Below are 27,494 nucleotides of genomic sequence, written 5' to 3'. Positions count from 1 at the left end.
AAGTAAGTATACCAATAATTATTATAATGCAGTTTGTTGCAGGCTGTCGATAATTTTTACCAATAAATAATTAAGTGGGCCCTATGGTATAAGCGCTTGAAAGAAAGCATGGCGTCACGATGAGTTGGTGGGAAATTTTCATGGTCGTATCACCACTGTCTGGCGTTTCTTTCTGCAGCTGATTTTCCCATAGCCTACTAAACGCCATTTGGAAGTAATTACTGTAGCAGTTATAGTATTGTGTAAGGGTAAGTTATCAAATACATAGGAAAACCATACCTCCATTTAGCAAACTTTCAATCTACGAGCCCCGTAATTGCATGAATGTGTTATTGATTATTTCATGTGTCTATAGGCAAGGTGGTGGTTGTGGCGTGAAAGTGCCAATCGCATTACTCTGCCACCATTTCTATGAGCTTGAATTCTTTATGTTAGTTTTCACTAGGTAAAGTCTACTATGAAGAGTATGCGAAGTACGAGCATTCACTGGAAGCTTAATTATATTTGCTACTGCCCTGTCCGCGCTCAGAGCAGGTACAAGTCCCGTTCCCGCTCCCAGCGCCATTCGAACACGCGGTCCGTCATCTCATTGCATGATCCAGTTAGCATCACCGAAAACGCTAATGTTGGACGAAATCTGTTCTGCTCCTTTAAGAGGTGACTCGTCCTCCACAGATGCAACGATACAATGATCACTGTAATTAAGCTCGCCAAATGAATACTGTTCAAAGACTGCGGGGAGTGATTTATTGGTGACGTCATTTGATCTGTGTGGAACCTGGTTGCGAGTTCCTTTCACAAACTCCGCTCGAAATTGATGAGCGCTCCTTGCACACTGTTATGACACATGTAAGTAGCTATCCTATGCAGCCACAGCCGCCAGGTTTCTGACAGAAGCTCCTATAGACCCACGCGTGCGCATGGTGTCAATTCAAGCTACGCTCTTAAATAAAATGTGAAAAATCAACTGGGTTCTTTATATTGTAATAAGAACGCTCCCATCGCACATATTTTTTAACGGGCAAAGGTAAAGAAAACTTAGAAGTGCGGCAGCTTGGGCTAATTGGTATGACATGAAGATAGTTATAGCGCTAGAACAGAACGACCTTCTTGTCTCTTTCTGGTCGTTCTGTTCTCGCCCTATAACTATCGTCATCGTAAAGGAAACATTTACACATTTATTAACATATTAACAAAGCACCACTTCTTCTGAACTTAATTTGCAAAGGACTAGCGTGATATAGTCTGAGTGGTTCTCTGGACTGCGACCCAAACTTAACCTGTGCGCGCGCACGTGTGTGTGTGTGCGTGTGTGTGTGTATGTGTGTGTGTGTGTGTGCGTGTGTGTGTGTGTGTGTGTGTGTGTGTGTGTGTGTGTGTGTGTGTGTGTGTGTGTGTGTGTGTGTGTGTGTGTGTGTGTGTGTGTGTGTGTGTGTGTGTGTGTGTGTGTGTGTGTGTGTGTGTGTGTGTGTGTGTGTGTGTGTGTGTGTGTGTTTCTGACAGGCAATTTTGCGAACAAATGTGCAACGACTAGCCAACCTAAGTATTCTTGGGAATTTAGCGACTTTTGCACTGATCGACCTTCCATCCCTCTTTCCCTTTCTTTCTCTCTCGCTATAATACATGCTTCACTTAATGCCATCGTACGTAGCGGAACAAAGGGACACTACAGAAAATAAATATGACGAACACAGGCGTCTGTGTTCATCTTTTCGTCCTGTTGTTTCATGGCGCTGCTTGCGATGATCTTAACGTTCAAACACCAACTCGCCCAACACTAAACTTTTGAAAGCTTTTGGAACAAAAACACCGTACTTCCCGTATTCTTTCATGCAGCTCTTAAGGGCTGATGTTCCGGGTTGTACAACGCAAGACGTACACGGACGAGTCCGCAGCGCAGCCCCAGGGTCGTTGAACACAGGGCACACCGTGCTGTACGCTGTGTCAGCTATCGTGTACGCTTTCGCCGTCTCTCAAGGGCGACCGGTAGAAGGAGGGGTGGAGTGCTTGTTTTTTTCCCGTCCTGAGTTGCGTAACGTTACGCCCTGGCGCCTCCCATAGCGAGGCACTCGGTTCCTGCGTGGCATGGCTTGTACGGCAGGCGGGCCCGTTTTTCTTCCGCTCTTCCGCTTCCCGCCGCCGAAACGGGCCTGATTCTCGGAAGCAGTCCATCGGTACTCGCTGAGAGGACCCGCAGAAGCAACGCGCTGAGCGCCGAGCGGGCATTATCCACCTCTCCTCCCTCTTGCAGCAGGCAACCTCCAGTCATCCATGAAGTCCGTAGATTTCAAACGATTTCTCTTCTTCTTAATATTTTTTTTTCTAGTTGTGCAGCCTTCAAGGGCATGTGTACGCGGCTTTCTCTAAACCTTGGTGAAATGCTTCGAGTGTTGATACGCTTGCCACAATATAGAAAACGTAACTAAAAACTAAACAAGTATCCCGCCAGGAGGGGGCGTCGCGAGGCGTCACAAATCACCTGCAAGGTTTTCTTTTTTTTATTTTCTGCAAGAAACAGACTACCGTTTGCCTCTCGCTGCACATTTCAATTTTATTTTTAGCTTGCCCAAAGCAAGGGATTTGGTTCGGGGGACTATGGAAGTCGCAAAAGGAATACGAGTGCTTTGGTCTTCGCGCCTTGTGAAGCCGTACTGTAGATTCGATCCTGAAAAGCCCGTACCGAATGCCGCGATGCTCGACTCTTAAAAAGCGGTACACGCACCAGATGCGGCACAAAGTCAAACGAATGGGCAATCACTTAAGCTTTAGATCGGAACAGGGTACGGGCTCTCTTTCCCGACGCAGTTGACCACTTTGGGGGGGGGGGGGGAGGGGAAAAAGAAAGCAAATCATTGAAAAGTGTACCATGGGCAAAAAGGGGGGAGGAAGGCTAAAAGTTGGCGAGGGGAGACAGAGGGTAGGCGCGGACTTGTGGACGGAGGAGTAGCAGCGGTGGCCAAGCATACGCAAACCAAAGCCGAAGCCCAGTTGTAATGAAAGGGACCGAAGAAAGCTCCCAGCGAGAGATGTCGGGGATCCCTTTTTTGCCGTTCGAGGGGTGGGCGCGTTGTAACTTCCTGTTGCGCAAGCTATACAAAAGATGACAGGGATCGTTTATTTTGCTACTTGGTCCGCGCGCACACACTTGGAACACGAAAACCCGCCTATCCATATTCGGTAGAGAGGAGGTGAGCGGCGGCAGAAAGAAACGCCACTGGAAACTTGGAAACGTTAAGTACGCGTGCGTCTCTTTAGGCCCGGTCGAATGAGCATTGTAGCGCTAGACTTGGCGTCTTTAGTTTGGCTGTTTTGTTACGTAATGACGAAAAAAGGGCGGGGTAGTTCTGCGAGTTGTTTTGACGTAAGTGCACGTACTGATTATAGGCAAACATGGTGTAACTGAAAGTCACTGCAGGCTTTACGGCAGCCGCTTTGACTGTTCACTAGTGCATATCAAGTTTCCAACTTGCATAGATGCAGTGGAGAACACACAAGAGCACACACACACGCACATGATCAGGCACAAAACACGCACACGCACACACACTCGTAGGCGCACACGCACGCACACGCGAGCACACGCGAGCACACACAAACGTACAAGCATGTGCACAAACACACGCACAAGCACATGACTCAATCGTGTGAACGGAGGTGCCATCCTGGCGACCTGAAGAAGGAAGCGCGAGAGTATATGTTCCTCCGACAAAGTATTAGCACTAATATGTTGTAGCTTGCGTGAAGCGATGGCGCGCAAATTGTGAAGTGGTATGCTATGATTGTTGTATATCGTTATTTTGTTTTCGTATTTTGTTCTATAGCTATTGGATGAAAGTATATCGACTGTGTATGTGCAAACTCTGCAGCAGTGCCGTATTAGGGCTCTCGATGTTTTGCAATAATTTTGCGAATTGGTTAGGAACTAATTAAATAATAATTACCGAGGTGGTGGTTGCTTCCTGAATTTTTAGTGAGTGTAAGTTGTGCATGGTTCTAAAATGCCTACAAAATACAAATTTGGTAACTCATCCAAGTTAAAATAGATACGGCACATTGAAAACAAACAAAATTAGGCACCCCGCCGCGGTGTCCTATAAGCTAAGGTACTCGGCTGCTGACTCGCAGGTCGCGGGGTCGAATTCCGGCTGTGGCGGCTGCATTTTCGATGGAGGAGAAAATTTTGTAGACCCGTGTGCTCATATTTGGGTGCACTTTAAAGAAACGCAGTTGGTCGAAATTTCATGGAGCGATCAACTACACGGCGTCTCCCATAACTATATGGTGGTTTTGAAACGTTAAACTCCACATAACAATCAATGAATCAATCAATCAATCCAAAAGACGGAGCACTAGAAAAAGGGAGTCACAAACAAAACAGTGCTGCATTTTATCCAAGATAATGTTATCACTGAATCACGTCAGTGAGTGTCGCACGCAAGACACAATTGAGCTCTATCACCGAGTCAGAACAAACCAACTGATATTACGGAGGACGTAGTGTGTAGTGAATAGCGAAACTAGTGAAACAAAACTAGGCCCAAACAACAAGTAAAATCTCTTGCGTAATGTTTCCCACTTACTCCACTAAACATTTCTCGCAAAGGAACTGTGCTGAAGAAGTCACAAAACAACCTTAAATGCTTTAGTTTCTCCATCACTTTCAACATCGCATGACGTAATGCCCTCTAGTCACGGCGTTTTTGCTGTCCACGCAACCTATCGATTCGTTGGAAAGTTGCCCGATCATGAAATACACGCCCGCAAGAAGCGTGCTCGCTCACACGTCGCAGCTTGGCCAAACGACGCGCTAATGAAGGTCGAAGCTGCAAGATTAACCGACAGCCAACGAAATCTGCAATGGACACATTTACAACTCGATCGGCCATGTAGACGATGACTAATTCTGGTGTTAGGGTCCAGGGCGCTTCATATACATATATTATATGTTGTGAACTGAGAGCGCTGGCGCTCCAGTCCTTTTTGACATGTCTGTTGATCTGAACAGTTACTCTTTTGTCATAGAGTACGTTCGGGACGGCATTATGCTCTCCCATAGTAGAGTACTATGTACTCTAAATCGTTAAACACTTTTTCTAAACACAATCACCTCGCATAAATTTTTATCAGAATTCTACCTTACCAAAGTGATAGCCAGCGCTGAGGTGAAGACCTGCCGGAAAGATTTCAAAATGACTGACAAATGATAGGCACTTCGTGTTTTCCCATAACAAATACATGGAAGTTAGTGTACGTTAGTAGCCCTGTCGTGGTGGTCTAGTGGCTAAGGTACTCGGCTGCTGACCCGCAGTTCGCGGGTTCGAATCCAGGTTGCGGCGGCTGCATTTCCGATGGAGGCGGAAATGGTGTAGGCCCGTGTGCTCAGATTTGGGCGCACGTTAAAGAACCCCAGGTGGTCGAAATTTCCGGAGCCCTCCACTACGGCGTCTCTAATAATCATATGGTGGTTTTGGGACGTTAAACCCCACATATCATCATCATCATCATCAGTGTACGTTAGTGTACGAGTAATATATCGGTTCTTTCAGAAAAGCTTGCATGTTTTATAAAAGCATGCAAGTCATCTAAACCTGAAGAAGGTTTTGTTGTACGCTCTCCTTTCGTGATGTAGTTTAATTCACGCTTTCAGAAGCTTAGGCAACTTATCCCAGGTTGTTGCTGATCTTTAACAGTTTACAGCGCCACCGAACAAAAGATACACCACGAACATAGCAGTGCGCAAACACAAGCGATACCTATAATATTGTGTCATATAAGCGGCACCGAACGCTTAGTTGAAATCTAATAAAATAACCTCCAGACACCAGATGCCAGTGGTCTCAACGGCACCTCACCTAGTGGGTCGCGGTCACAAAATTAAGGCTATACCGCGAATGCCGCTACAGGAAAAAAGGATAGCACGGGGGAGAGGCAGTGGAGATTGAACAATACGTCAGATAACATCGCCACTTAAAATAAGGCCTTCCCATGTCCCATATATTAGTCATTTTCCATGGAAGTTGACATGAGGTTTTGATAAACATACCAATATTAATACATAGAACGAGGGTGATTCTGAAATAGAGATTTTTCTTTTACAGTTATGTTTTAACACATGTTCACCACATAGCGGTGCCTCTCGAAAACATGTCCCGTCTTTGTAGCGCATAAACATACTCATTAAGACAAAAGGAAAAAAATCTGGGAGGAAAATGGGCATGCCTAGGCTACGTCGCGTGTTTGAGACATCTGTCATATACGAAGCATACGACTTGTCGTAAGTTGTTAGAACAGCGCGATATCGGACCCTATGTAGCAAGCCTTGTTCTCAAGGCATGCTTTTTTCTTAGAAATGCCGCATCCGGGTCGAATCTGCGGCATTAGCGACGTTACCGCATTCATCCGTCTCCCCGCGTGCTCAGCAACATAGGGAAGATCCCTCGGCGCTCATCCAAGGTGACTGCCATTTGCCCGCCTGATTCTCGCTCAGGAATGCGCGGATCGATGCCACGTGGTCCCTCTCTTCCCCTCTTCACGCCCTCACGCAGCGTGCACTGTGGGGGAGTAGGGCAGGCAATCAGCGCGCCATCTGTCGTCATGGCAAAATCGAACCGCCGAGCACCGCAACTTGAATGAATCATCGTCTGGCATTGCGGCGCGAACCTTTTGTCCTCCTTTGGTTTCCCTCTCTCTCCCTTTTCATCTCTCCTTCCCCTCCTCTGTATATCATAACGCGCGTGCTACGCACTTGCAGGGCTTGAACTTTAAAAGTTGAAGTGGCATTCCAAGGATTCCTTCACTCTGTTCACCCTGAGCCTGACTTGTACCAGAGCACAGCATGACCAGTCTGGAATTTCAGAACCCTAAACCCCAGGAGCGTAAGACTGCTTTAGCGGAGCAGGAAAGATAAGGCTATGTTCGTATATGCATATTTAATTATGAGGAGCTAAACACTCTCGAATGGTGCTTATGCCCTAGACTTAGCGCCTCTAAGTTTTCTCGCAACATCAGACCTTGATATTGGTATCGGTCTCTCCTTGTTGCCTCGAAGGGCAGGGTGAGTGGCGTTATCGGCGTACTTGTTACTCATGACACTCCGTGCCATAACTTGGAATCAAGCCACAGGTATCTTACGCGGTGGCATATCGCGGCATCGATAGTTTAGCAAACAGAGAAAGGAGCAACGTTAAAAATGTCTGTCTACGGTTAGCGTTGGGCGTACCTTAATTGCTCTAAGGGCGTACCTTAAGTGCCGCTTCCCGATTATCGGAAAAGGATCCACCTCTTCACCAGTATCATTTCTATTTTGTTATTAAGTACCATAGCAGAGAAGTTGTTTACTAAATAATGATGTCCACTTAAGTTTGATTGATTCATATGTGGGGTTTAACGTCCCAAAGCCACCATATGATTATGAGAGACACCGTAGTGGAGGGCTCCCGAAATTTCGATCACGTGGGTTTTTTTTTTAACGTGCATCCAAATCTGAGCACACGGGCCTACAACATTTTCGCCTCCATCGAAAATGCAGCCACTTCAGCTGGGATTCGATACCATGACCAGCGGGCCAGCAGCCGAGTTCCTTAGCCACTGTATACCACCGCGGCGAGGTGGCCATTTAAGTTTACCAGTGTGAAGCGTACCTCCAAGCTGTTCAGCGGCAATGAACGAGCTGGAGAAGTCAGCACCACCGCAGGACACTGGCTTGTTGGAGCAACGTCCCAAACGCCCCTAAAACCCACGCCTCAGTATAACAGCAAATACAAAATAAATAAATGAATTCACTAAGAAAAACGAAGCAAGTTGTTTTGTTTTTTTTTTTTTTTCATTTTCTGTTACCCCCTCTCTAGGGATGCTTCAGAAGGACCGCCATTATTCAAATATGCCTGGAAGAAGCCTATATGCAGACTCGCATCGTGACCAGACACCGCCTACAGCGAATCTCAGATGCGTGCGGTGCTTTTGATGTCTTCGTCTTCGGGGAAGTGGGGGACATTAGAGAGAGCTTTTCATTTTTTTTTTCTGTTCAATAAAATAAAAGAGTGCTCAGAAGACCACCGAAAGCGACTACATTCAGAAGTTTTGCTCTTAAAGATTATTTATCCTTATCACGCACACTGTTTGTCAGGCACCGAGTTGTATTTGTCCGACACATCATGCGCTATAATTCCTACCCGCTGCGGAAAGCTATTAAGTACGTGCATAAGGTTCTTTAAAGAAGCAACATGACTCAGAGCACCTTCACTGCGCTGGTTAACACTTATAAACAATTTCCAAGCTAAATACACACGTTGTCTTTGCAACAGTACTACTTTGTAGCTACTATTTCAAGAAGCCTTGATGAAGGCAAGTCGTCGAAACATTGCATTCAGTCTGTCGACAACGGAGTCTTTGTCCTCCTGTTATTCTGCGCCGCGTCCTGGGTATAAGTATGATACGTCCATACATATGTGCAACAATATGAAGGAGGACAACTTCCCGCAACGCGAACAAGTTTTCAAATTACATTTAACCTTACCGATGCTCAGGCTTCATATCTAGATTTCTGGGAATCCCCATATACGCTAAGATAAGCGGGCATACGCACTTCCGCCAAATAAATATTTATTTTTTTTTAGTTATACTTCATACGTCGTTAATAACTTCCGTGATAGTTTGCGGGACTTATGATCGCACTTTTCCACCAGCACCAATTTTCGAATGCGTCGTATTGGCATGGTGAACACGTGCCATTGCCACGAAAGGGCATCCCCTCCCTTCGCAGTCCTACGAAATCCATCAAGACGACAGCGCGGTGGCATAATGCAGTATCTCCAGTGTCAAGCAGAGAGAAAGTAAGCAAAACTGAAACAGACGAAAAAAGCAAGCACAGGCAAGCGGTTGGATTGGCTTCGGCCGGAGCGTTCCGTCGTACTGTACAGATACATACCCTTTCACCCTCCGGCCGTCTTATCAGGGCGCGGCCGCTCCATTTCGCGTAAAAGCGGCGAGGCTCTCCGTCATTTCGGCGGCCAAGAACGTGCGGCGAAGCCAAACAACGAGAACGCAACCAACCGGAGCGGGACACTGCGACGCTCGGCGGCCGTGTCACGCGAACTGCGCATGAATGCTGATGCTCACGCGCGAACTCTTTCACTCCACAGCCTTATCTATCATGGCCCGCAGAAAGGCCTTGACCGCACGAATGTAAGGCGTGGTTGTTTCTTTTTTGTACTGTTCGACTTAGGTCAAAGTCATTCCCCATGCTATGAATTCACCGTTTCATGTGTTCGTGTATTATCAGGCAGCTGAAAACTATGCAAAGAAGGTCATGCAGATTGAAGATGCAGCACTTTCTCCTACCATCTCTGCGAACGGAGAGAACTGTGAACGTCAATTCAGCATCCAAAATGCTAGCGACGCGAATCCATGAGTTGGTCACGTGCCATTCACCTGTGTGGCGTTTGTGTAGCCTGTGTGACATGTTTCTTCTGTTTAAGTAAATTATCTTGCTTTTCACAACTTCAACGACGCCCGAAGACAACATTCGGCACTTTTTCATGACTGATGTTGTACTACCATTCCATGTGTGTCTGGCTTTTGAAATGTGACCCACCACGGCACACTACGCGCTAGTCGCGTTTTTCAGGACTACAAATAAAGTTATTCCATCCATCCAACCATTATGGTACAGTGGTTCCTGCAGGGGTCGTGGTCATCGGCTTTTGACCCGAACACCGCGGCTTTGATCCCAGTGGTGGCGGTCGTATTTCGATGGTAGCGGTATGCTAGAGGTCCGTGTGCTACGCGATTTCAATGCACGTTAACGAACACAAGATGGTCAAAACTTCCGGAAGCCCTCCACTTTGGCGTGCCTCATGATGTTGACGTGATTTCGGCACGCAGAACCGCGCAAGTTGTTATTGACTTCCGAAACAACCTGCCCGCGATTTCCTTAATTTCGTTGGACTAGTATTCCCAGCAGTACGAGTGCGACAATGAATCTCACCAAGAACAGCCCTAATCCCACCGCGAGAAGGGAATAATGAAAACAAAGGGCAGCCATTCTAGTTTCATGGTCTTGTGGAAACGGAACAACTTTTCAGAGTGAATTCGAGATGTTGTACTGTCTGATCATCCTTACGCATGCCCATAAAATATAACACACAGCAAAAGTAAATCATAACCACGTCGTCATTTTTTGTGTGTGAGACTAAATTGTTTTGTACTAGTTGTTATTCCTGCAGCATGGGGAAGAAAAAAATAAGCAAGCTTCGCCCCCATGCTGCCAAGCCTGACGGAAGTGCAAAGCTAAGCAGCCTTTTTCGTTTCTTGTCGGTTTTGTTTTTCTTTTCTCCACAATTCCTTTCTTGTTCTCGTTCCCAGTTTTTATTTTGTGTGTGTCTGTGTGTGTTTCTCTTCATTTCTACTTGTTTCTATTTTCCTCTTCCTTTCTTTCTCTCTCCCTCTTTCTCTCGCTTGCCTTCTCTTCCGATAAACTGTTTATGCTGCCACGTTTCCTCAGTCATAGGCTGTAAAGTCCACACTGACTATCATAATCCAAGCTCTCGACGAACGATAGGACGAAGACATCGATTTGGCGCAAGCATGCGCTCAGTATGCTACAGCTGGCAATGCTATATAAGGCTGTGTCTGCGTTACGACAAGCGACAAGTGACGGCACATTACAGCATACGTCAGAATGGCCTCCTGAAGTTCTCCGCACTTAAAACCATTGAAGTAGAGGGAGAGCACACAGCTGCGTTTCAGAGTCCACGACGATAGGCATCATAATGCATTGACTTCAAAGTTTTGTTCTTTAGTTATGGTGAAAGTCTATATATTACAGCATATGGTGTAAGAGGAGTGTGGAGGGGGAGGGAAGTAATAAAACACCACAATGCAGTCGTCAATCAACAACTTCTGGCTGGGTTGCTATCGGGAAATTGAATACTCTAACGCGTTCCATCTATTTTACGCAGCTGCTGTACACCCGATACCCACCCATATTACTTTCAAACTGATAACTCGTGACACGATACCAATACGTGTGTCGTTTAGAGCACGTACAATAGGCTAATGATACGGATATGGACAAAAGAAAAACGAAAACGTTCGCACCTTCTCTGGCGATCACGCAGATGCTTTTTTTTTTTATTTAGGTCGTGTTACTGTAAGTATGTGTAAAGACAGAGCTTATGCTACGACATCCTAGTGGTTGCCGTTTCAAAGCAACGCGACGCTCAAGGTTACGAGTGAAGCAGCTGTGGCAAAGCTAAACGCGAAGGGCAACAGGATGCAACAATGGTCCCCTTGCACACGACAGTACGTGCCGTCCCACCAATGAAATGTCCTTCTTGCCATTCTACTCAAGATAAGCGGAAATACAAGTGTGAAAGACACGATATGCATGAGACAAGCAAACAAAAAAAATGAACTAAACAGTTATGTAACATCTTTCGAGTGAATACAGTGTGCGCTCTTTAGTCCACGTTCGCGAAACTGCGGGTTTAAAGAAAAAAAATTGACGGACGGAGAATTATCACGATTCTCGCGAAAACGTCTTAATCTTTCGCTTTGTTTGTCGTCTCGTTTCCTTTAATTTTTTTTTCTTCCAGTTTTTCTTTCTACTGCTTCTCGTTAGATGCTCGTCGTTGAACGACAACATCAACAAAGGCGCAAGAAAGGGTTACACGTCAGGAGGGAAGGGAAGACATGTCTCCGACGCGTTGACTTCCGCGAACCCGTTTTCCATCACCGATGTAGTCACGACGACAACCGAAGCACAGGTACACCACCTTCTCTCCTTTCCTTCCACCCTCCTCCTCTCTCTCTCTTTCTGAACCTTCTCGCCCTCACACACTGAAGTGCTCCGAGCTCCCGCCTCTCGTCGTACTGCACGAACACGCGACAAGCACACACGTGCATACACATATACCTTTCTCGCATTTGCCTAAAGCCTGCCCCAGGTAGTACATATGATGTACTGTACGTAACCCAAATGCGACGCCTGGAAACACGCCTCTACTGCGGATAATACAGCCAGTGGGGGATGGCATACACGGCGGCGGGAGAGAGGACAAGGCGGAGAGAACTGCTCGAGATAGGCGCGTGTGATTTACGCCGGCCATTTGCTTTCAACAAAAGAAGAATTCGCAGTAGGCGCTTAGCGACCGGAGAACTGTCGAGAACTCGCGTGCGCGCACGTGCGCTGGGAGAAGCGGCGTCAGACAACACGAAATGCGAGCGAACGACGAGACAGGCCTCGTTTATTCGCCGCTTCTCGCCTCACAATGGGACATCACGAACGCCGGGGAAAACACGGACAGAACGAGAGAAATTGGTTACACACATGGAGCGATGTATGAAGGCGAGGTTGTACTATACTCGCCTTTTGTTTTGGAGCGTAGCTCTTGTGTCCCTCGTTGGTCCATGCCGTAGAGGCCTGTTGAGCATGCCTCAAGCCACGTGACGTCGTTCTGCTTTTGCCGACGTCGGCTGGATTACCCTGCAACCTTCAGCTTCGAAAGTGAAAGTAAAATAAATAAAGATAAACATCGAAAGTATAAAAAATTTGAAAAGTGGGAGGAAGGAAATAGATACTACAGCGGTGTATGTAAGTGCAACTCACTCCCTCCGATGAAGCACGAGCTAAAGATGAAATAATAATAATAATAATAATAATAATAATAATAATAATAATAATAATAATGGCAGAACTAAAATAAAAGCTATATAAAAATTAAAATACATCTTTAAAATAAACACATCATAGGCGAAAGATATTTCAGTAGTCTGCAAATACGTGCATGCCTCTCTGCTTCTCTGCCGCAGTATTTAGTCGAATGCAAACACGTGTACAGCAGCGCTCTCATCTTCCACTATGGAGTATCATGATCATCCGTAGTGCCGGCGTATTCTATGTAATCCTTCCTTGGCTGCGTTTCACAGCGGGTATCATTCTGGTTTGACGTGAGGTTGTCGTGTCCAAACCAAACACTTACCGCGTCGATTTCGTCTGCTTGGCGCTCCTCAAAGTGCTCCTAAGCATGGGAGGTGCATGATAGTTTTTGAATACCGTTTCTGTCTGGACTCGCGCTCAGCGTGAGATGCGTCATGAGCACAAAACCAGTGATTTACATTGCGTAATAGGGTATAGTCACATTATAGTTCTGCATTCCCGACACATTAGGCGGGAATGATTTAGCGGCTAGAGTGCAAAGAAACACGGACAACCAAATGCGGTGAGATACACAGCATAAGGGCCAGTCCTCCTAAGCGCGAAAATTCACGCGACAGCGACGAGTGACGCTATGAGCGACGAAACAGGGCGTTCGCGCGACGTGTCGCGTGCTCGTTTTCGCACGATCACTCGGTTCTCCAGATTTGGAAACCGTCGCTCATCGCCCGGAAGTGCTGGGCTCAAGCAGCCAATAGCGAAATACCGGAAAAGACAAAGACTACATAGGTGCACGTGACCCTGCCCGAGTCACGTATGCGCAACAAGAAATAACGCAATGTTTATTACGCATGTGCATATAAAAAAGTGCTGCAAGGAAATAATAAACACTTTCCGTTTTATTACACAACAATATATCTTATTTTTAAATTGCATACCACTCGCTACGCGGTTTTCTTGGTGCGAGTAGACGGCCTCATGCCAGCAACGGTGGAATTCGCTCGCCGAAGCTGTCGCGTGAATGAGGTTTGCCTGCGCTAGCGACTGATCGCGCGAAGCCGATCTACGTCGCGTCGCTTGTCGCTGTCGCGTGCATTTTCGCGCTTATGAGGTTTGGCCTTGAGTGCTTAGTCGACGTACAGTGCAGGAGGCATGAATGGTACGACAACTCGTTTATTGGGTTGGCATCGTATATTGAAGATCGCACAATATTTATTGTTGCATTGGTAAATATGTGTGTACCAAGGAGTTTCCAAAAGGAATTCTCGGTGTGGCAATTATGCCTCTAAAGCGAAGGCACATTAAACGCGTATGTCATGGGAAAAGAAAAACAAACAAACAAACAAATGCCAGACATGTCCGGAACATGCAGCATGCATCACATCGAAAGTCGGAGGAGCGGCCTTTCTGGAGCAACATAGTAGACTCTCTCGGGGCGACTACAAGTGCAGTCGCAAGGTAGCCACTACGTCATAGGTCACAATATTTTCACGAAGTAGGAAATTATTCTCTGTGCCATGAACATTATTCAGCATAAAAGGGAGGCACCAGCTACACATCTGCAAGGCATTATGCGGGCTTTCTTAATGGTGTGGCTGATGACGATGAAGAATTATGGCTGAGTATACAATAAGTAAATGGGAAGATTTAGACCATCAACTCATTAAGCATTTCACATTGCGTGAAGCCTGGTTGTGATTTTGCACTTCTTCCAGGCTGTATCGCAATCTGTTAACGTCATTCCTTGCTCGACATGATGTCTGGATTGAGTCTATTAACCAAAAAAGTTGCAGGCACTGGTGGTTCTGCGGTATAGAATACTCGACTGCCGTGCAGTGGGCTTGGGTTCATAATCGGTGCTGCTTATTTATTTATTTTTTGATCACAATGATACCGGTTGCGATCACCGGTGGTGGAGGCAGCAGGCAACTACACCTCCAAAATCGGCTGTTGTAATCTCATAATAGCTTGCGGTGTAAAATGACTCGAAGGGCCTCGGGATGATGCGATGGCTACAGTATAAAAAAAAACCTATCTTTCGCGAAGCTCAATAAAAGTACTGTTAGGCTCTAACCTACTACCTGTTAGGTGCCTCGCGCATTACATGGCGTGAGCAACTTTTGTTTTGTCTTTCCGAACTAGAATATGGGTATGCCCGATCGGCTCGGCTGTCCCCCTTTTGTTTCAATGTTGCGCTTGTCATTTTTCCTCCCCTTTACACCCTCGTGTATGGTAGCATGCTAGAGCATGCTGTATAGCTCAGGCCGACCTCTCAGCCTTTCTTTAAATTAACCTGTCTCTCTCTTGTCATTTTCCACTGCATATTGCACGCTAGTAGTCATGGGCTGTTGTTGTTTTCCCCTCACACATAGCTCGTACCCACACTAGGAGATTGGCCAAGAATCAATGATATGCAACTTTAAATATGGGCAGCATAAACTACTAATCAAACAGAAAGGAAACGCAAACGTCTAAAGGAAAGAGCACAATATTTACTTGTAAATTCAGACCACACAGCTAATTCCGAGTATAAATTAGGGTAATGAATAAAGTGTGTCCCAGCATGTTTTTGTTTAGTTAATGTCTCATTACTGCTACAAGCATACGTGTAAAACTAGAAATATAAAATTGTATTTCTTTTGTGTGAAGAAAAGCACAAAAAGCTTCAAAAACGACCTGTTGCTGGAGCACAGAGCCGAAACACCTAAGGCGAGTATGGTATCTATTATTAAATCTCACTCCCGCCTAGCAAAGGGGATATCAAGAAGCCTTTATTGTAATATGTAGTGGTGACGTGGCGAATCCTATTGCTATATTTATTCTATTTCTCGGCAAAAATTCATTATATGAATAATTCAGAAATTTCGTAGGTATATATACATGTTTAGTGCGAGGCAGGGTATATTGGAGATCATTAGAAAATGTCTTCGTCTTGAGGTGGGAATAAAAAAAGCCATAATAACAATTACGGTTATGATGATAACCATGGTTAAAATTACGCCGCTGTGTTTAACGCAATATACTTTTCTAGCTGCAATTTCCGACCCAACGTTTTCTTCTTTTCCAAACCTGAGTTAACGCTGTGTTGCTGCCGCTGTAAAGGAGCTTCATTCGCTCCTGCCTGTCGTCGCCAAAGACCCTCACATTCACTCACACGCAGGTGGACGTGGAGAATAACATTCAAAAAATCGGAAGCTTACAACCTTCTAAGCCTTGCGCCGGCGTCTTGCGTGAGCGTGATCTCGGGTAATGGACTTTCGTGTACAGCCAACGAAAAGCGAGTGATGAGTCTCTTGCACGCCTCGCTCCTAGGTGGTAAAACACTAGTCTTCCGTTGCACGAATACACACTCGTGAAAGCGCTCCCATTTACGTGTCTCATCTGTTGAAGTTGCGCCCTTTGGTGAAGGCTATTTTAAATGGTGCACGCGATTTTGGAGACGTCGGCGCGTATATAGGAAACAGTATTTTCATGTCGCCTGTTTTCTAATTTTCTCAGCTGAGCACGACACCTAACGTAAATTGGGTGCGCGCAGTTTATGGAAAGCCCCCCCTCCCCCCCCCCCCCTTTTTTTTGCGAGTTCCAGCTGTAAAGTTTTGGTTGGGCCCATTATCGTCGGCAGGAGTTTTTCCTCTTTTACCCCCTTGTTGCCCTTCTTATGTGTAGACAGGCTATTGATGATGATGATGATGATGATGATGATGATGATGATGATGATGATGATGATGATGTGTAGTATACTGGAAGTAGTTTTGATGACCACCCCATCATTCATGTACTCCTCGCTCTCATAGCGGGACACGCAGTTGATTGATATGTGAGGGTTAAAGTCCCAAAACCAGCATACATGATTATGAGAGACGCCGTAGTTGAGGGTTCCGGAAATTTTCACCACCTGGGGTTCTTTACCTTGCATTCAAATCTGAGCACATGGGCCTGCAACATTTTCGCCTCCATCGAAAATGCAGCCACCGCAGTTGGGATTCGATCCCGCGACCTGCAGGTCAGCAGCCGAGTACCTTAGCCACTAGACTCCACGGCGGGGCAGGGGGTCCAGTACCGTGTTGCATCGTGACGGGGAAGGCGGGCAGGTGAATGCCCCCCCCCCCCCACCAAGTGCTACGTCCTGTGTGTGACGTCATCTCTTCTTGTGTTCGTGTCCTTTATGCACAGCGTTATACCCACTAACGGCTAGCAAGTCAACAGGCCCAAATAGCAACCTTACGCCAGCGCTCCTATATATATACAGACCCGCTGACGACATCCCTGCTTGAGAATTACTAGAGCTCCCTTAAGAAAAAGCTATGCGTTATGTCAGCAGCATTTCCCTTTTTATTGAATAATATATTATTTTCTATTATTCATAAAAGGGTCGTTTTGACGCTCTGGTCTTTGACTGAGTCCTGCGTGCGGGCCCGCACTCGCAACCCATGACAATATACATGTGTATGATCGTGAAGATGAATAGACCACGACAAATTTGGAGAGTTTGTCTTTGCCTGCATGCATGCGGTTGTCTTCAGGCACCTAAACGTTCATCATTTTTTATTGTACTTAGTCATTTATTTATTGTGCCTAATCGTGAATTAGCGGTTGTTAGGTGTTCTTGTCGCGAATACAGGAGGACGAACCAACTGTATTGACAGGGCCCCGCCGCGGTGGTCTAGTGGCTAATGCACTCGACTGCTGACCCACAGGTCGCGGGATCGCATCCCGGCTGCGGCGGCTGCATTTTCAATGGAAGCGAAAATACTGTAGGCCCGTGTGCTCATGCTTCGGTGCACGTCAAAGAAGCCCAGGTGGTCGAAATTTCTGGAGCCCTGCACTATACGGCGTCTCTCATAATCATGTGGTGGTTTTGGGACGTTAAACCCCACATATCAGTCAACTTTGTTGACAGAGAAGGCGCGGTCCTCAAGATGGCTCCACGAGGGCAGCAACCCTTTCGGCCCAGGCAGCAATAGCATGCTTCCCCTTGGGAGTTTTAATGAGCTACTCCCACACTAACCGTGAGTGAGCTGGCAGGAGCGTTTTGGGAGGAGAAAAGCCATGACAGCCCCACAATACGTGATTTTGTGTGGCCAATTCTTGCGCGCAACAGTTTTTGCCCATCCGCATGTAGTAAGCGCCAGCCGGTGAGGACTATAGGAAAAGAGTAAGTTAGAATGCGGCGGAGTATCGTATCTTGCGCTCTCGTAAGGGCTTCAATGGATGATGGTATAGACGCGCTGATCACTCGGACCTAGTGTTCCCAGCTTAGGCACTGACTTCCTTTAATTACATCGCGAATGTAGATCACGCTATACTGCTTATACTAATCAGCACACTGAGCAAACGAATGAGCGTATACTCGTAGAGTAATTAATTGTGGAATTAAAAAGGTGCTATTATCTGCAGCCCTTTAGAAAAGCACGCGGACCCACCACGGTTATTGTGCTCGAGTGCAAACCTGAAGGTTGCGGGATCGAATCCTGGTCACAGCGGCCACACATCGATGAAGGTGTGACGCTAGATACCCATGTGCTTATTTCAATTCTTTTCAATATTCTTCAAAGAAGCAAAGGAACACTTGCAAAAAGCTGTTGAAATCAGCAGCTGGGTGGGGTGATGGCCCCCTTAATATTGCTTCAGATTTAAGTGCATGTTTAAGAATCCTGAGATGTCTACATTCCCGGTACCCTACTCTAACTCTATATATACGGCACCTGCCATAATCATATCGTGGTTTTGGGACGTATAAAACTCACGAATGCAAGGCTCAACCACTAGCGTGTTACTTTGTCTCCCCTGCAGTGGTCGGCGGCCGTTGCCGAAAGCTGTGCAGCGGCACGTAACAAAGTGTCCCTGCCATCGCGTGCGGGCAGCCGCTGCGGCTGCTGTGGTGGCTAATTAGGAGCACGGGCCCCGCTCTGAAACACGCGCGCGTTCGTGCGTGCCTTCGCAGGCGTTGCGCGCGTGACAACTTAATTGACCGATATGACGAACGCGCTCGCTAAACTGACATTTCTCCCGAATATACGCGAGCGCGCATTGGCCCAGGCTCGGGACACCTCCGAGAAACCGCTGTATAGGGCGGTTGAAGGCACTTCCGTGCTGAAGCTGTAACCGAATTTTATGTCGCTATCACTTGACATCATATATTTTCGATACCCCATAATGTACTATAATGCTCTTCGAAAATTCTTTTTTTTTTTTTTGTATCTCCACTGTCTTCCTTTTTTCTTGGCTGTGCGGATTTCGCGAATGCCGCAACCGTCGGAACCGGTGCTGGGACGCACTATGTACAGAAAGTATTTGTGGGATATGATTGGAGCGTTTGTTTCATGCATATGATAATATATCTGGGGTTTTACGTGCCAAAACCACGGTAAACGATCATGAGGCACGTCCGATTGTGGATGGCTCCGGGAAGTTAGACAATCCGGCGTTCCCAATCCGGCGTGCACACAATCCGGTGTGCACACAATCCGGCGTGCACACAATCCGGCGTGCACTGGCATCACACCGTACACGAGTCTCTAGCACTTGCGAGCGGCGTGATCGACTCCCCATACCTTCAGGTCAGCAGCTGAGCATCGTATTCCGACTATACCACCACGGCGCACATTTTTTTTTTTAATGTTTCGTGCATGCATGAATTCGAGGGCTTGATCATTTCATCTATATACATGCTATAGGCGCAATACGGGTCACCACAATCGTAGGCGTGTATATAGCACGGGCCTTCACAGCATTCTGTAATGCGTACTAGTAGGTCTATACTATATGACAGACTCTGACTTCGCGTTGCAAGCGCGTCGTTTGTGGGTCAGCTGTATTTTGTACACGGAAGCCATTTCTATAGTTCGCAAAGAGTGAGATCCTGAATGCCCGAGTCGACGTGAAACGAGAACGGCGCCTTGAACAAACTGTGCCGCATAAGCACCGTATTATACAACATATTGCACATACGAAGTAAAACCTAGAGTGCTATATCTGAAATATTATGCGCTGATTTTATCGATATAAGCGTGTAGGAGATAACTGAAGGTGTTAACATTGTAGGATACTTGTACACACTAGACGCTTATCCGAGCTTGCACGCATGTCGCAAGCATGGTGCCTCTCATAACTATTGCGTATGGGTTTTATTGGATTTATCTCATAATAGTGTTTTTGGACTTGACTGCTACCCAGACTTCCCTATACGTGAAGATTCTAAGTAAAAGTGTATACTATCCCGAAAAAAGTTTGTTATATTCCGTAACACTGCACGTTCGCCGTCGAGGATGGTTGGCGAGGCATATTCCGCAGGGTGCCATCAAGTAGCGAAAAACTCTCGCGAACGGGATCCGTGATCGACGGCAGTCATTTCCCCCTTTCCCACTCTCACGCGAGATCTCACCACCTCGGTGCAATTAGTGTCAAGGTATATGTGTATACGTACCGAGCAAAGGCGTCGTCTTACAGGCCCATTTCCAGGAATAGCGTAGCGATCGCTGCAACAAGCGCGAGTTTAACGGCCGCAACATCACCGAGACAGCTCACTGACAAGGTGCTTCCGAGGCGGGGCGAGGAGGAGCTTGAATGGGCTAAACAAGTGGTGGAGTACTCATGGGCATCGGTTAAGTGAAGGAGCGTGAAAGACCGCGTTATACAAGCACAGATTGTTTTTCACGGGGGGTATACTCTGTGCTTCGTTAGCTGCATACGTGCTTGCGCTGCGAGTGAGACCCTCTCCATGGGGTCACGGAGACAAGTGGTCGACAAACAAGGGGTGACATAGCATGGCGAGACAACCTTCACAACCCCCTCCCCCCCTAGCTATCGTGAGTCCCCGATCCCAACCTCCTCGCTGGCTTGATAGACGGCGCTAACAAGTGTTCCTCGGGAACAGTGTCAGGATGTTCGAGGAAAACCACTTCGCGATCCCTGTTAGCAGTGCGTAACGATGAGGGACATGCTTTTGAAAACCCGTCATCGGATGTATGAGAAGCTGATTGAGGCGGCCAAGAACAGCGTTATAGTCTTGCTTGTTTGAGCGCCTGTACAGAATACTACGGCACGAGGTAGCAATGTGCGAACACGAGGGAACGAATGGATGAGGAAAAATTATTGCTCTTGGATGATACGATACTGTCAGGAAGTGTGCCAATTAGTCCTACGGGACATGTTTGGGGAAACACTCAATCCGGACGTCGAGCTTAATATTTGCCTAGAACGATTGGTCTCAAAGTATCCGGTTCCTGAGAAGAAAAAAAAGTTGGTATGAAATATAAGCACACATCTTTTATCCGCGTCGAGCAAGATGGAAAACTGGGCTAGTTGGTGAGCATTCATCGTGGTTAACAGCGCGAAACACCCGGACAGGAGCGATAGAAGGACACGGTACAGCGCTGTACCGTGTTGTCAGTTGAAAGTACAGCGCTGTACCGTGTCCTTCTATCGCTCCTGTCCGGGTGTTTCGCGCTGTTAACCACGATGGATCCGCGTCGTGTACGTCAATTCATGAGCCTCAGTTTCCTAGCAATCTCTTAAAAAATTAGATTTCTAGAATCAGTAATTTGTGCCAGGGTTACGGCACTTTGTTTAAAGGGCGCCTAAACCATGCCTAGTTTAGATACTAGAGAGTGATTCTGAAACGAGTAACGTTAATGTGTGTGCTTTCTCAGAAGCGAAAATCGATTGATCACCACGCTTACGAAGAGTAAAAGAAAGGAGTTAATGTCCAGTAAATGGCTTGCCGACAGTGTGTTCCGATTGGAGGATTCTTGTTTCTTTGTTTGTTGCTTGTCTTTTTGTTTGTTTGTCTCTTCGCTTTATGCTGCACTTCGTCTTGCTAATCGTGTTGATACGATTAACAAGACGAAATTTTGATAATATATTGTGGGTTCCAGGTCGCGTGCTGCGCTATAATAGTTGACTCGCTTGTTGTCGGGAGCCTGTACTACCAATCGATACTACCATTTTGGGGCCTCTATTATTTAATATTTCTATGAATGCCATATTGTACGTGTTTACAGCTCAGTAGAAAATGTAGTCTATTCGGATGATACAAGTACATTTTTTTGGGGGGAAAAACTGCTGATGACCTCATTATTTCTGTTAATAAAGTACCAAATAAGATATATTCCTGGACTGTGGCACATTCTCTACAGGTCAATCGCTCTAAAAGTAAGTCTGTACTGTTCCGTGCGAAATCAAAATCATTCAAACTTTTCAGAAACTATTACTGATAACGTCGAAATTAATCTTTCTCAAACAGTTAAAACTCTCGGCGTCCATTTTCAGGAACACATGGCATGGAATCGCTATACCGAGCACATTAGTCACAAAGTTTGTGAAGCTTTAGGTATGATGCGTCGATGCCAGAATATACTACTGCGAAGCTAGATATGGTAGTATACAATTCTCTTTTTTCATCTCATTTACATTATTGTAATCCTGTCTCGTCCACAGGCCCTAAAGCATTTATAAATGACCTGGTCATATTACAAAAAAAAAAAAAGCTTTGGAACGTATTGAAGGTGTATTCTATGATCCCATATTTGCAAAACAAAGAATACTAGGAATTACTATAGGTATTATGAATACCAGTATCTGTCAACTTTTAAATCGGAAATACGCCGAGGAAGTACACTCTTACGTACATTGGCCGCCTTGCAACCTAATCCTACCAATCGAGTGACTCGGCATGCGAAAACATGGCATGTACCACGCCCTCGTACTAATTATAGATTTGAAACACTGAATTACCGTCTACCAAGTGTGATTAATAAATGAAAATTAACTATTGATAATATACGTATATTGTCTAAAATTGATATTTTAAATTGGATGTGCTCATTGTCTTTTTCTTGAATGCTGGGTGATTGCTGTTTGGTTACTTTCTTTCATACATTGCTTTGTTATGAACAGTCTTGTATGCATCTCAAGGCTGCTTTTTTATTATTCGCTGTCATCGACCACATGTGCGTTTCTTTCTATATTGTCGCTTTTCACTGTCTGTAATATTTTTGTAATTTCGAAACTTAGATTTTTTTTCTGGTTGAAGGGGCTAGTCAAGCCGTCACATGCAGCCTCTTTCTCTTCACACCAAACCACACATACAATGTGTTTTATCACGTGGTTAAATAAACAAAATCAACTCAAACTCAACTCAACTACCAAGTGCTGAATATTCAAACGAGCGGCATACGTTGTGCCGTCGTAGTAGGGGACTTGAAACATTTTTCTTAGATGCCTTCATTTATGGGGACGCTTGTTTTTTCTCCTTTTTTTTCTTTTGCTAAGTAGTGCTGTCTCTATTATTTTTCCCCATCCCAAAATGGAAGGTTTACAACCTTCTACGGAAGCCTTTTTTGTTTGTTTGTTTTTCTCAATTTCAATTGGAATATTCAATCGCCCACACCCCGTGAAAAACGGCCAGCAGCTGAACCCAACCCACAAACTTCTCCCCATCCTCCTTGTGCAGACCGCAGCTTCGCCTCAGGCCCACGTCCATTTTAAACGACCGAAAGAATCATTTCCCGCCGACCGACGAAAGTCGCAACAATCCTCGATATGAATCCCTTAGAAAAGAAATAAACGCATAAAGCGAGCAGAGAGACCACGTCGCCGGGTGTACGTCTTGGGGCAATACGGAAGTTACGTCATCATCGTGTTTCAAAACAGCCTGCAAAGGAGAGAGTGCCTGCCGGGAGAGTAAAACCTAGGGTGAGGGAACGAGCCCTTTTAACGCGACAGCCATCGTGGCGAGGCTAAGCCACGAGCCTCTCTCTCCCTCTCAAGAAAATGACGTCCCGTTGCTCGGAGTAAGGGAGCGTGGTCGTTTCGCTCTCATTAATCAGGAGGAGGAGGAGGGGGGGTGGCGGGAGAGTCACACAAACGCGCCCGCCCCGGGAGACGCGGTTCGACCTGGAGCGTTTCTCGGAATCGGTCGTCGCTTTAACAGGGAGCGGCAATGGATGCGCGTGCTGCGGTGTACGTTTTTTTTTTTTTTTGGTTGGAGGGGAAAACGTTGAGTGAGGACTGGGTGAAGCGATGACGAGGAGCTACGTAGCACAAAGACGAGTCACCCTCCTCCTCCCCCATCTACTCCCCCATTAGAATACTACAGTGTTAGAAGAATCGCGAGCTCTATCCTCTTCGCAATTGCCTCCTTCTCATACATAGAGCTTATTGCAACTTTAGCAGTTATATTTCGTATATAGAGTGAGTGTGCGTTTCATCTCTACGCTATAATCTGAAAAGGAAAGAGAAGTGAGGGTCAAGGAGAGATTTGTGGAGGGTGAAGGAAATGCGAGATTATAAAGGAAAGGGAACAAGGCGGTGCTGGGAGGAAGAGCACAGCTCAGTCACTGGCTTTTGTTCCGGCGTAGGGGAGGCTTCTTCGCAGAAGCACTCGCGGTGTTCCCGCGATTTCCAGGAATCGCGTGCTCGCCCACCGATGATGTGCCACCGCAGCGGAGACGCACAAGCTCCCGTATCTTCAGATTTGGTTATTTTGTAGCCGTTGCTTTGGCGTGGTCGATGCCGAAACACCATTCTCGCTCTCTCTCCCCAACCCGGTTCCATTTCAGCGCGTAGAAAGAGTATGGACTGTCGCATTTACGTTGCGCAGATGCGTTCGCTTAAGCGTGTTTACATGTTTCTGTGCGGCTTCAATATCCTACTTTTTTAAAGCACTTGTGCGTTGGTCTAAAGAAGAAAAAAAAAGCTGGAGTCATGGAGCGTGAATGTGTTATGTGAGAGAAAGAGATTAAGAGCTAACGTATGCGTGAAAAGTAAACACCATGTCGTGTATGTTATCTCATTTAACACCTCTTCCATCTTCTTTATATCCATTTAATGGCATCCCTTCTCTTTTCTTTTGTAGTCTATACATTGTCTCGAGCATAGAGCGGATGACCTGTAGACGCTTCTAGAATGAATTTATTTTGTAAATTTGTATCTCCGTGTTTCATGGTATCGATGGTGTGTGTGTGTGTGTGTGTGTGTGCGTGCGTGTGTGTGTGTGTGCGTGCGTGCGTGCGTGCGTGTGTGTGTGTGTGATAATTGATTGATATGTGAGGTTTAACGTCCTAAAACCACTATATGATTATGAGAGACGCCGTAGTGGAGGGCTCCGGAAATTTAGACCACCTGGGGTTCTTTAACGTGCACCCAAATCTGAGCACACGGGCCTACAACATTTCCGCCTCCATCGGAAATGCAGCCGCCGCAGCCGGGATACGAACCCGTGCCCTGCGGGTCAGCAGCCGAGTACCTTAGCCACTAGACCACCGCGGCGGGGCGTGTGTGTGTGTGTGTGTGTGTGTGTGTGTGTGTGTGTGTGTGTGTGTGTGTGTGTGTGTGTGTGTGTGTTAACTAGAGACACAACGGCCGCTACACAAAAAAACTTTTTCTTTAGTGTATAGGACATGTAAACACTGTCGAAGCATTAGGTATACTTCCAAGGACAAAAAATCGGGGCCATAGACCAACCGCGAATAGCTTTGTAGGCCGTGAAATTAAAGACTGAAACGTTGGTAAGAGCGTTTGTATGTGGGCATGTTTATATAAACGTGCGAAATGAGAAATTGTGGGATGGGGTGAGGAAAGGTGTAGAAATTCTCCAATCCTCTTCCCCACCCCCTCCTCCTGGCTACGCAAGTGGCTTCGTTAGCTTAATACGTTCGAACTTGCACCTGCATCCCGAGCATAAAACATTCGGACTCTACTTGCATGCCATTAAATATGCAACTTTATCCTAATCATCATATTCGTTCTCCTCAGTATCAATGTTCTCTTGACGACTATGGATTTAAAAATATCTTACCGTGGTTTCGGCGTGCAGTAGCGGAGGGTTGCGAGTAATTTCGCTGACAACTCGACACCTCGGTGTGACAACGCGATTGTACGGGTCGCAATAACGCCCAATGCGACAGCACTCGAACGGAAAGCCAGAAAGTAAATATAATACCGTCTCTTTGAAGAAGTATGCCCTTGGCAAAGAACATTAACATTGGCGTTTCCGTTTGCCGGTCACCTCGGAAAATCATATTTCACTCTAACGGCGCCTTCGCGCGCATACGCAACAAAATCAGATATGAATACCTGATACGACTGCAGCAGGCGCACTGTATAATGCCCTGGCCATGAGCCACAAACTTTGTTTACTTGGCATATTTATCCACGTAGGTGTTAGGGCAAGATACCGCTATGTGTGTCACAAGCTGCAACAGATTGTTCTTTTTTTCCTGCTCCCTCTGTAATTTGTTCTTTTTAGTCATATCCAACGCAGCTTGATTTGTCGAAGATATGTGCTGCATAACTTACTACACCGCATAGGTGTTCGACTAACAAGCATAATACGAAATTAATGTTTCTTCTTTTGATAAAATAGAACAGCATGCAGGTTGAAGCAAGGTCATCGGCAAGAAACCACGTACAGCCTTTTTCAAACGTGTCGAGTAACGTAATTTTGTATATTATATAATCTTGAATTCTAGTATATTCAATACTGCAAAGGCCTCTGCTTTCTAACTACTGCTATAAATTATTTTTTTCCTCGCAGAAGATGACAAATTTGTGAACATGGGTACGTGTTGCACAGACGACGTTTCCATAAATAGACTTTTCTTTAAAGCGGCAACTGCTTTCGCAGCTCTGCACCTTTGAAGACGCAATTGCACATTTGAAGAAGCCACGTCCGCTCGTTGAAACGTCGGCTTAACACTCCGGGCTCGCAAACGTTTCCATCTCTCTATGCTTCCGACTTCCCTGAAATTCTGCATGTTTAATTTCCCCGGTAAAGGCTACGATCAGCCGAACGAAACAAAGAACATGCCCAAGCTCACATAACATTCGTAATGGGCGGAATTTCGACAAAACCGCTCTCGTCTGTGACAAGTAGTGACATCCTGAATATATATATATATATATATATATATATATATATATATATATATATATATATATATATATATATATATATATATATATATATATATATATATATATATATATATGAGATCCAACAGACAGTAATGCCAAGGAATGTACAGGGGAAGCCATTAGAACCAATTGAATGTAAATAAGAAGAAAGAAATGTGGATGAAAAAATAACCAGCCGTGAGCAGGCTGGTTATTTTTTCATCCACTTTTTTTTCTTCTTATTTACATTCAATTGGTTCTAATGGCTTCCCCTGTACATTCCTTGTCATTACTGTCTGTTGAATCTCATTGGTATTGCGTTAAGACACGGAAAAACGAGCCCTTAGGTATACACTTCTTTCTCTTTATATATATATATATATATATATATATATATATATATATATATATATATATATATATATATATATATATATATATATATATATATATATATATATATATATATATATATATATATATATATATATATATATATTGTAACAAGCGTGTTCTTCGGAGGAGTTTCAGCAAGAAACTCGCCAGTGCAAGCAAGACAGCAGCAGCACAGAAAACAGGAGGCCGAGAGCGCGACACACGAACTTCGTCATCTTTTCTCTCCCTGGCACAGAGCTAGCGCCGATTTGCACCGGTACAATTTCCTCCCCGCACAAAGAGGAGCCATCCTGGCGACGGCGACTTAAGGAAAAGACGCTATAGGTGGGTTGTAGCAGGGTTTAAGTCACGTGACGTGAACTGTTTCGCGACCTCGGCAGCGATGATCGGGCGATGGGTTGACCGGCTCGACGACGTAGTTTACGGGAGATGTTCGCTCCAGTGTGCGGTAAGGATCGTGGTACCGTGACGAAAGCTTAGTGGAAAGTCCGGGAGTTGTGGACGGGACCCAAAGCCAAACCAGCTTTCACGGGGAGTAATGGGCATC

General features: G+C 45.8%; 1 long non-coding RNA gene across 2 annotated transcripts in view; it reads right to left on the bottom strand.

Moving 5' to 3' along the window:
- The window catches only part of LOC142813904 (uncharacterized), a 43,894-nt gene extending 18,267 nt beyond the window's left edge, over positions 1 to 25,627 (bottom strand). Inside the window, exons 1-2 of one of the 2 annotated variants that reach the window (XR_012894726.1) lie at positions 25,455 to 25,627; positions 12,368 to 12,497 (exon numbers count right to left, since the gene is read on the bottom strand). This is a non-coding gene — a long non-coding RNA (uncharacterized LOC142813904). Of the gene's footprint in view, positions 1 to 12,367; positions 12,498 to 20,081; positions 20,334 to 25,454 lie in introns of those variants that run through there. The other variant, XR_012894727.1, reaches the window with a different exon arrangement.
- Between the last annotated feature and the right edge of the window lie 1,867 nt (positions 25,628 to 27,494).

The sequence above is a fragment of the Rhipicephalus microplus genome, chromosome 4 (assembly GCF_043290135.1).
Source record: "Rhipicephalus microplus isolate Deutch F79 chromosome 4, USDA_Rmic, whole genome shotgun sequence".
In the NCBI taxonomy this organism is placed as follows: domain Eukaryota; kingdom Metazoa; phylum Arthropoda; class Arachnida; order Ixodida; family Ixodidae; genus Rhipicephalus; species Rhipicephalus microplus.
This window is presented reverse-complemented; position numbering and strand designations above follow the sequence as displayed.